This window comes from Manis pentadactyla, chromosome 6 (assembly GCF_030020395.1).
Source record: "Manis pentadactyla isolate mManPen7 chromosome 6, mManPen7.hap1, whole genome shotgun sequence".
NCBI lineage: Eukaryota > Metazoa > Chordata > Mammalia > Pholidota > Manidae > Manis > Manis pentadactyla.
The window spans coordinates 137455941-137466841 of record NC_080024.1 but is presented as its reverse complement, the minus strand read 5'-3'; positions in this window follow the sequence as shown (position 1 = coordinate 137466841).

Genomic DNA, 10901 nt, shown 5'->3' with positions numbered 1-10901 from the left:
ATTCCCAGTCAACCCAGCTGAAGAACACTGTCTTTTCTTTATTGTTCATTCTAGACCTCCTGATGGGAAAGTAATGCTCCTCTTGGCGGACACTATTAGCTGCTTAAACAACAGCTATCCCTTCTCCTTCCTTGGTGAGCTACCTCTGAGTGGGTTAATGTATCAGCCAGCCCACTGCTCAGAGGCAGCTAGGCTCTCTCCCTCTTACCTAAGGAGAGGAATCCTGATTAGTCTAAGCTAATAAACGTAACCTATTCCCTTTAACAGTAACTATTTTAGGAACTGACCAGTGGCACAATTTTGGACAAAGCAACTTGAGGGGAAATCTGCTAGGGACATTCTGGGAAAGTTTTTCTTTATAAAAGCAGGTTTTCTGCCCCCTGAATAATATGGTACAAGATATGCACCTGGAACTGCCAGACCATGCCTGCAAACTGGGGTTGGGATGGGGGGAAGGGCATAAATAATGTCTTGCCAATGGGTTTCAGCCCTGGGGAAATTCGCTATGGATTCAATGTGACCAAAAAATTGACAGCAGAACACTCTTTGGGGTGAAAGGGTTTATACCCAACTTTATTCCCATGGTGGCAGGTCAATCACTAGATTCCTGTCCACTCAGTGTGAGTCTGCATGCAGCAAGCCAGTCTCTGCCTCTGGGCCTCTCTGTACACACAGCCATCCATCCTCTGGGCCTCTCTGCCTGCACAGCCATCCCACACAGTTGTTCCACACAGCCATCCTCTGGGCCTACTGTCCTCAGCGCTGCCACCACTCCAGCCTCTGCTCTGCTATCTTGCAGCCTTGCAGCCATGCCACCGTATCGTGCTCAGAGCACTGGGCGGAGCTCTTAATATAGAGTCAACAGCCATGTATTGCCCACAGGTGTGCAGTGAGCTAGTCAACCAGGGCCAGGTGAGAATCCTGGCCACAGGAACTCTCATTTTATCTACAGTGACATGTGAAGATCAGGTAGAGCAGGAAGATAAGGAAAACCTGGGTCCTTGATGATTTTGGACCATAAACTTAAAAACCACAACAGCAGTATTTTTGGATTTAAAAGAGAATACATTTTTGTACTTATTCAACCACATTTTAAAACAACTTCCAGACAAAATTATTTTAATCAACTCCTTCTTTACTTAATATATAAATACCATAGCTTAGGATAGCTTTATGTTGGCATTGGGGATTTAGGGAGGATGCACATGGAATCAAATTATTTGGAGGCTCAAAAATGTTTGAAATGATTGAAATGATCTGTCTAACGTTGTTGGTGGTAGTGTAGAACATGGGCAATCAAGATAAGAAAGCAAACCCTCCCAGAGTAAACCTCAGAAGTCTCCCCTGGGTCTTTACTCATTAACGACTCCAGCTGTTTGTTGTGGATTTTAGGCATTCATAATGATAAGATGAAAGTTGGGGGTGGAGATCAGGAGGAAATTATTTAAAAAGTGGAAATATTGGGTGGATGGTTTGATTCATCCTTCTGCAATAGTTTCTTTAAAAAAATTTAAGTCTTGAATTCAGGTAAAGTAAGCCCCCATACCTTGAGGCCCGTAAAATCCCTTAATATTATGGGACAGACTCTTCTCCAGTTTCTTTTAACATATTGGGACCCTTATGTATCATAAGCACAATGTCATTCAATTATATGGTAATAAAAGAAATTAACAAAAACAAATTCAGTGACATGGAAATAAACACAACAGCAAGTGCATACTGTTAAGTCACTTCTGGTTCAAAGAAGAAATCTAAACTACATTTACAGATTATTTAGAAAGTAATGATATTGAAAATGCAACACACCATAACTGAACTGATATGGCAAAAGCTGTACTGAGCAAAAAATCCACAGCCTAAATACATTCATTATTAAGGAAAAGAATAAAATCAACTCTAGAAATGAGAAAAATTGCAATAACATGCATCTAAGAAAAATAGAAATAAGGAAATTGTAATGATAAAAAAGCAAAAAACTATTACAAGGATAAATAGTATACAACCTTTACTACACTGAGGGACAGTGACTGTAATGGGGTATGTGGTGGGGACTTGATAATGGGGGGAGTCTAGTAATCACAATGTTGCTCGTGTAATTGTATATTAATGATACCAAAAGAAAAAAATTTAAAAAATAGTATACAACCTTTTAAAAGAGGATCTTGGTTCTTTAAAAATACACAGTAATAAAAGTTCTGCCAAGGATTAATCCAGAAATAAGTGTAAGTATAAATGCATGACATCAAGAATGAAAGGTGAAAATTCTCTAGAAAAATATAAACAAGCAAAACTTAATAACAAGTGGAGAAGTTGAGTAGAGCAGGAACTATAGAAGAAATAAATTGTTTCCGATGAATTATTTCAAGAAAGATTAATCCCAGACAGTTGTCTATGTAAGTTCGAGCATATTTAAGGATCAGATGATTCCATTTCAAATGAAGCTCTTACCTGATTTTGCAAAGAAGGCATAACCCTTGCATAGAAATGTTAGGAAGCAAAACAAATTTGAAACAACAGACTAATTTCACCTAAACTCTAAAACTCAAGCCTATTAGAAACTATTCTGAGTCCCAAAATTCAATAAACTGTATTTTAACCATTTACTTAGCTATAGCTTAAATTTTCAGTCCACACCCCATCTGATTCAATCAGTTCATATTCTGAGATATGACACTTGCAGTGTTCTGCTTCCATTTACCAAGTGCAAGACTCATTTGATCACAGGTCTCACCATCTTGAGCAGAATGGAAAGTTACTGGTTAATGTCATAGCAAAGTCCAAGGATATGGTGGCTTCAGGAATGGCTGGATCCAGGGATGCAAGCAATGGCAACAGATTAGGCCATAGTTACTCATGTGTGGGCTGCACATATGTACCCAGCCCACACTCCACTCCCCAAATCATGAACCCTGTCATGAGTTGCATCCACCCAGAGGAAAAGGCTTCTTTTCTTTTTCACAAAAGTGTTTTTAGTTTTTACCTCTGGGTATTGCCTGGGAGAAATCCGAAACTGGCCCCTGTACACAGAGGGAAAGGAGAGACCAAATGAAGAGACAGGCCACCCCAAATTGGTAGGTGGCAATTTCAGTTAGCAAGAGAATTTGCATATAAACCTTGTCATGAGCACTACACTGCAAGTAAACCTCCATACCTGCTAGAATATTAAAAGTATATAGAGAGACCTTAACTGGGTTCAGTCACATACACTGCTCAGATGGCCTCAACAAAACATTGCTCTCTCAAGTTTCTGTCCTTAAAAACAGCTCCCACTGTGGGAATAATGGGCAGAACTTACCTTCTAAGGACAGAGAAGGGAGTAAGGAGCCTTTGATTGCTAGGACCAGGGTCATCTGGCTGCCACATCCTCTCCATGACCTCCTCCCACAGTGTTTACTTACCAAGCTTGGCAGTCCCTGAAAGGAAACACGTTTTTCTAATTATCACTTAGGTAGCAAAGGCCAGACTTCAAGGATTCAGTCTGCCTTTGCCTGTGTCTCAGTCTGCTGTCCTCTCTGATGGCTTTATGCAGACAGACTGTCTTTGCAGTGACAAGGATGATGCTGGCCAGCCCTAAGCTTGCTTTGTTCTTGATGCATGAAATCCAAAAAGGTGAATATCCTCTTCTCCAGATAATTCTATTGTTTTTAAAAATCCCTTGATATTTTCACATTGGCTACCTCTGAGTCTTGTTACCTGGTTAGCAACTCAGGAATCACAGAGACTCAGAGCTGGAGAAAGATGAGGTTGGGGACAGTAGGGGACAGGTGCCTTTCCTTTGCTCTTATAAATCATCAGAAGCATTATCATCTTACCTGACAAGTACATGTCACTTTACTGGCTGGGTTTTCCCTCACAGTGGTAGTGGGAAGATCAAACAAGATATCCTAGAAAACAAGGCTTTGTAGCAGCTGTGAACAGATACAAAAAATTGTTGACACTTCAAATTTTATATGCATGCATGTTAGCTTGATTCTTACCACTGCCAGGTGTAAAAAGCTAAGTTTCTTTCTGTTATTTTGGTTTGGTTTAACATTTCTTCATATACCAAGATATAATACAGCTAACTTCTCCTCTATTGCAGATAATCAAACCTCTGCCAAGAGAACCTCATTTACTGAATTAAAATTTGTGGGGTTTTTGTTTATCCTGCAAAACTTGCTTTTTATATCTCAAACTGTTAAGTCAGACATTTTGGTGGTTGAAATAACATCCTATGGATTGATCTGGAGATTGATTTGGGGGTAAAAGCCATGAACTCGGATTCTGTTTCTTATAGCTCTTCAGGAAACGCATGATTGGAATTCTAAAATGACATTACTCAGTTTTCCAAATTTCCTTTTTAATTGCTGTTCCAATATAGTCAAGACAGATTAAATTGCATGTTCCTATACTGAAGAGCCCTTGCTACACAATACTGTTGTGAATAGATTGCAAGGAATGAAGTTAAGAGGTCCTGACCCCGAATTCAAGATTTAAATGGTGTATTAGAGGCCCTTTTTCCCACACCTATGGAGTTAGGATCCATTAAAATACCAAATTTGGAGCTGTCATCCCCTTAACCCTGAGGGGAAAAAACCTTCATAGTCAAATAAAGAAGGTAGGAATCACTTCACAGTCAGCAAGCGAATGGCCTATTCTGTGTGTGTGTGAGTGTGTGTGAGTGTGTGTGTGTATAAATTTAACCAATGTCAGAATCAGAAAATAAATGCTTGCCATCGTCATGGTATTAGGATGGGTATGTAAATGACCAAAAAGATAGGTATTGTCTTTGATTTATCTTACCATTTTCCTTAATTGTGTAGAAAGCATAGATAACTGTCTAATCAAATCTTCAGTCCTGGGAAACACCAGTTAAAGTACACCTCACTTTGGGGAAGGGGTTGGCATAATGCAACACAGCAGCAGTCTGACAGAGGGTGTGGGTCACATGACATTTTTCTATGACTCCGCACTTCTTTCTGGGTATGAACATGTCCAGATCTATGCTGAGTTCAGGGAAGAAGGACAGTGTTGTGAAAATGGTAGAAAGTAGAAACCTCAACTTCTCAATTAACTCTGCCCCTGGGAAGCACTGAGTTACCTGGCAAACACCTGGGCTTCCTTCACTTCCTTGGTGAAACAGACAAAACGCTGTACTTGAGGTTTGTTGTAAAACGGAAATAAGCTAATAAACGACATGTTCAAAATTGCAGGGAGCTAAGACATGAGGCAGGACAAATTACATGCTTTTCTACAATTATATTAAAGATACAGCAGCAATATGGAAGAATGAAATGGAAGTGGGCTCACTTTAGAAAGCAAGCAAAGAAATATTTCCCTTCACATTGTACTTGTTTAGAAACTTATAATGCCCCTGTGACTTTCCATCAAAGACTCCTGCAGAATTGGCACAATCTGTGTGACATAAGTCAATTACAATCGATTTGCTGGATCAGATGAACTCCCAAACTCAGCACATTCCAGGCAGTCAGGCACCCCAGCACTGTTGCAGAGTTTCTTGGGGCTCCCAGAGTGAGCTGTCCACCAGCCTGCTTTCCCATAGATGGCATTGACGCTTTCATTGTGTGCTGTCATCTTAAAGGCGCTCTTCATAAACCTGTTCTGCTTGCTTCCCATTTGCCTGGAGGTAGGTAACAGGACTTCAAAAACAAGGAAAGTGAGACTCAATGTTTTACTCTGTATCATTTAGCCTGTGCCAGAGCCAGAACTCAGATTCTCTGTTTCTTATGTTCTTTTAGCTCTTCAGGAAAGTTCTAGGACTTGATTTTTTCCTCGGTTATAGTATTTACTAAGATTATCTTCTTTTTTTCTTTCAGCGATATTGAGATATAATTGGCAAATAAAATTGTCAGAGGCTATTTTCTCGTCAATGTTTTACATAACGTTAATACAGGAGAGAGCTCCCTCCCCCGGAAGGCAGGCCCAAGTTGAGTCCACTCTACATGAGCGCCTCCTCGACGTTCCTCTCAGTGCCTGGGAGTTCTGCACTCTGCATGTGTTTGGTTATGTTGACAATTTGAGTATAAACACAGCATTTTATCAACCACATCGTCCTGTTACATTAGAGGATGAGAACCAGCCCACCACACTAAACATTCACGGAACTGAGACTTTCTACGAAATCTTGGACGTTGGTTGTCTGGACAGTAAGTTTCAGAGCTGAATCTTCCACTCTGCTCTTTGTCGTTCCTTCTGCATCCCTCAGCCCCATTCCCCTGAGAGCATTTCTCTGTGGACAGAAAGCAAGGCTAGGGAGCAATCTGCCTATGTTGAAAAAATGCCTCAGCTTTTGACATCTTGACCTTAGCACAGATTTTTTTTTCTTTCTGGGAGCTGCCTCTTGCCAGTTTCTCTGGGCTATCTTTGCCTAATTTTATATCTTAGTAATTGTCTCCATAAAAGAACATCTCCTAGATCTGCAAATATATCACACTACACTTGCTTCTATTTATACAGGTCTCTTCCACATGAGGGGGAGAGGCATAATTATCTATGTCTACATCTATATGTACATATAAAGGATTTTTTTTTCACACAAATCTCCCTGGCTCTCCATCTCTTCAATGGAGCTTTAAATCTCCAGGCAGATTATATCAATGCTTCATCGGACTTCCATTGTCCAGACAACAGACAATACTCTGAATGGTTCCAAAAGAAAATCACTACCTGCTGATAGCCAGGGTAGATGTCTGGCTTTCATTGCAGCTTACTTGTTTAATTTCTGCAGCCAGCAATGAAAGTATTTTGATCCTTCAAAGCAGAATGTGCACTGTACCAATTGATTCCAAATGGCTTCTCTTTAGATTGAATTTTTATTTTATTTGGCTGAACGATTCTCTTTCATTTAAACCTGTATTTATGTGGAAAATTCAAATAACGCATTACACTTTGCATTTCAAAAAAAGGATCTTCGTGTTTATGAAATCACTTTTGAGTTGCAATTACAGTTATTTGTCTCTGGGATATACAACATGTAATTGGGTCAACACTGTTAATGAGCCACTAGTATTATTGTTAATGAGCTACTAGTGATGGTTTCAATGGCTCATGCCCAGCAGGTGGTAAATACAATATGTTAAGATAGATAATTATGCTAATGTTTCACATATCCACAGACCAAAGAAGTCATTAAAAACATACAACTAAGAGGTTAAAAGGGACACACACACCCAGTGGACTCTGCATTTATCCAAAGGACATTAGTTTCCCCTTCATAGAAACTTCGTTGTGTATCTCAGCGTCCAATTCTGTTCATTCATAGTCCATCAAAATAGCAACAAAATAAAAAAAGGAAGGCTGTTTTGGGCTATTTTTGGACTGTCAACATGGGCAAGTAATAGGCTTTAGTACTTTGGGCTAGAGATGTTTAACCTATAGGATAAACATCATTTGGGTAATCAATGAGAATTTGGTCATTCCATCCTAAGAAAGTCATTGTGTGGAACACTTAAAATTACAAATAGGCAATCTGATGCTTGTCTACAAGAAGTTTATGAAACGTTTAGAAAGGCAAGATGTATATATGTGAAACAGTTGGCAAAACACAAGAACCAAGTATGTCGTAGAGATAATATGGAACTTGTAAGAAAGAAAATGTGGGCAGGGAGGTGGGCAGCAGGAGTTGGAACAGTCCACATGGAGAAGGAAGCTGTATCAGTTAAAGGTGCTTTGGCTGGCAATTATAGAATGCCTAACTAACAATGGCTTTAATAGTGAAGACATTTAAATCTCACATATAAAGTTTGAAGTTAGGAAATTCCAGCATTGCAACAGAAGTTCTAAGGTGTCATCAAAGACCCAAAATGCTTTCTGCCTTTTCCTCATTTTGTTCTTCAAAACATCATTAATATATAATATATGGTCACCAGATGGCTGCTACAGCTCTGACCATCACATCCTCATCCACAGGCACCCCTAGCAGAAAGTTAGAGAGAAAAAGAAACTTTTTCTAAGCTCTTCTTAGATTTCCCCTCATATCTCATTCAGAACTGCTACTATGTTCATCCCTTGAAGCAACCACTAGCAAAGGGGAATAGAAATCATCTATGCCATGGGCTATCCAATCGCACTCAAGGTTCTGGTCCATAAGCAGCAGAATGAAATCAGGATCCTGATTAGCAATGAAGGAGAGAACAAGAGGTGAAGAGGGAACCAAGAACTGGTCAAGGTTCCCAGTCCCACACCGTGGGCTCTAAGGGCAGAACAGAAATTAGAGGGAGGAGGAATCAGGCTGGGGGAGAAATCAAGCTCCAAAGACTCTGAGATCAAGTTCCCAAACAGCCTCCTCCCCCACAAAACACACAGAAAACCAACCAATAAACAAAAAATGATAACTACAGACTTGAGGAAATACTGGCTGAAGAAATAAGAGGAAGATGGGCTTTTTCTCAGAAAGGAGAAATTTTCAAAATTCTTGTCTCCAGTCTGCTCATTTCACCCCAGTCTCTACCTAGTAGCCTAAATGATCCTCCAAAAATGTTAAGTCTATTTATATCACTGCTCTTCTGCCATCCCCCCAAAATAATTCAATAGGTTCCAACCTCAGGCCAGAGGACAAGGTCATTAACATGACTCCCAAGACATGTGGTGATTTGGCCCCTACATCCTCTCCACTCGGTTCCCAGAGCTCTCCATCTTGGCTGGCACTTCTGGGCCCTTGGTTGACCATTGTCTTAAGGAGATTGTGTTCTCTCTTCTCCAATCCTTCCATCTGATAAAACACTATTCATGTAACCCTATATTTTAGGTCTCTGCTTCAGTGTTGCCTCCCTTAGAAATCTTCCCTTACCAGTCCTTTAAGACCAAAGTAGGGACTCCTCTTATCTGCTCTCCAGGCACCCTAACTTCCTCCAATATAGCTCTTATCATACTGCATTTTCACTACCTGTTTCCTTACCCATTTTCCCTCACACATATCTCCCCATTAGGTCATGAACTTAAGGCAGACAAGGAACCACACCTGCACTGTTTCACTATTTTGACTTCAGAACCTAGTCTAGTACCTGGCATATAGTTTTTATTAACAATTTTTGTTTAATAAGTGCTGGAGGTATTTTGTTCTAGCACAGTAATAAGACAGAGCTGACTTGCAGCTGTGGACTTGGAAATAAAAGTTTAATATAACCTGGCAGTTGTTGGGAGCTAGAGAAAATCTGAAACATCTAACTCACGGAGGTGGGAGCAAAGCAAAACTGAATCCAAAGTAAAATGTGTGTGATGGTTTTCAGTGTGTGAGGTTAAGATGTGGGGGGACCGGGTTGGGGAGTAAAGCCAACAAGTGGCCTGAGGCAAGAGACCCAATGTAGAGGGCCTTTAATCATACTCCCCAATCTAGGCAGAAGGTAGGGTTGGATCAGGTGAAAACACTGAACAAGCTGGACAACATGAAGATCAAAGACACTTTGGAGCTGACATAACCATCCAGTGGGCAGTCCCCATAATCACTGCCTTTAAGGTTTCAGGTCAAACTTACATCAAATACCTTCTCCTGTGGTGCCACTGGCTTCTTTTACCAAATGCTAATAGAATGAGTCTTTTGGAGCAAGAAAATACCCCTCATGAAAGATTTGTACTTTACTGGAGCACCCCCTCAAAAGTAAGCAAATTAACAAGCCACCCACCTTAACTTTTATAGACTTAATCATTCCAAAACTGTGACATGTATGTATCATTTCATTTCTTAGAAGTATACCCTGAATGGAAGAACAAATGGTGGTATATCCATACAACAGAATACTACTCATCAATAAAAAGGAATGAACTACTGAAACAAGCAACAACATAAATAAATCTCACATACATCACGCTGATAGAAGAAGCCAGATTCAAATGGCTACATACCATATTATTTCATTCTATTACCTTCTGGAAATGCAAAACTACATCAACAGAAAACAGTTCATGGTTGCCATGCACTAAGGGCAGGAGAAGGGATTAGCTACAGAAGGGTTAAGATGGAACTTTTGTGGGTGGTGGAACTGCTCCCTGTCTTGACTCAAGCTGTGTATACACACATGCACACTGTATGCATTTGTCGAAACTTGTAAAACAGTGATAATGCAAATCAATTTTACTGTAAGTTATGCCTCAAAAAATCTGACCAAAAAGGGGAAGGAAGTGGGGCAGTGACTAGAAGCAAAACCCTGCAACACTTCCTGCATGCTGAGACTCAATTTTTATTACATTTCAGAATTCAGCCTCTCCCCTTGTAAAAAGAAAGAAAAAGGCTGACTCAGTGCTACAGGTTTGCCATGGAAGTGGAAGCAATGCATGTCCCAGAGGGTCTTACTGTTAACAGGTCAAGGAATTGCAGGGTCTAGAACTCACTTTAGAGTCAGGGTTGTGGCAAATGCATCACAGGGCTCCTCAGCTCTGTGTCCTTGTGTACAGCTCCCATGCTCTTGTGCCAGGTAAGGGCTTCTTTAATACTACCGCACAGTGAGAAGGAAACACTTTTCTTTGGGGATGATGTATTTGTTTACTTCTCTTCCCAGTGTCTGGATCTTCTTACTGCCTTTTCTCCTCGCTCCCAGGGTCTCCCCTTAAGCTTCCAGAAGGCATGTCAGCAGTTCCTGGAAGGTCCTTGGGTGTGCATCCTGGGGCTGGGGAGCAAGGGGAGGAAGTGGCATTCCCAGGGCTCTACCACAGAGTGTGGAATCTGCAGGAAGAGGCCGTTCACAGAAGCCACATGACAATCTTATGGCATTTCTTATAATCAGCCATGATTAAAGAGTATCTGTTTAAGAGGAAGAAGGTATTTATTTGCTTGTGAGTGTGTGTGAGTGTGTGTGTGTGTGTGTGTGTGTGTGTGTGTGTGTGTGTGTGTGTGTGTGTGTTAATTTAGCTTGATTTGTTAGGCTCCAGGAGAAGAAAAGTAGGAAGGGAAAGAAATCTCCTCCACA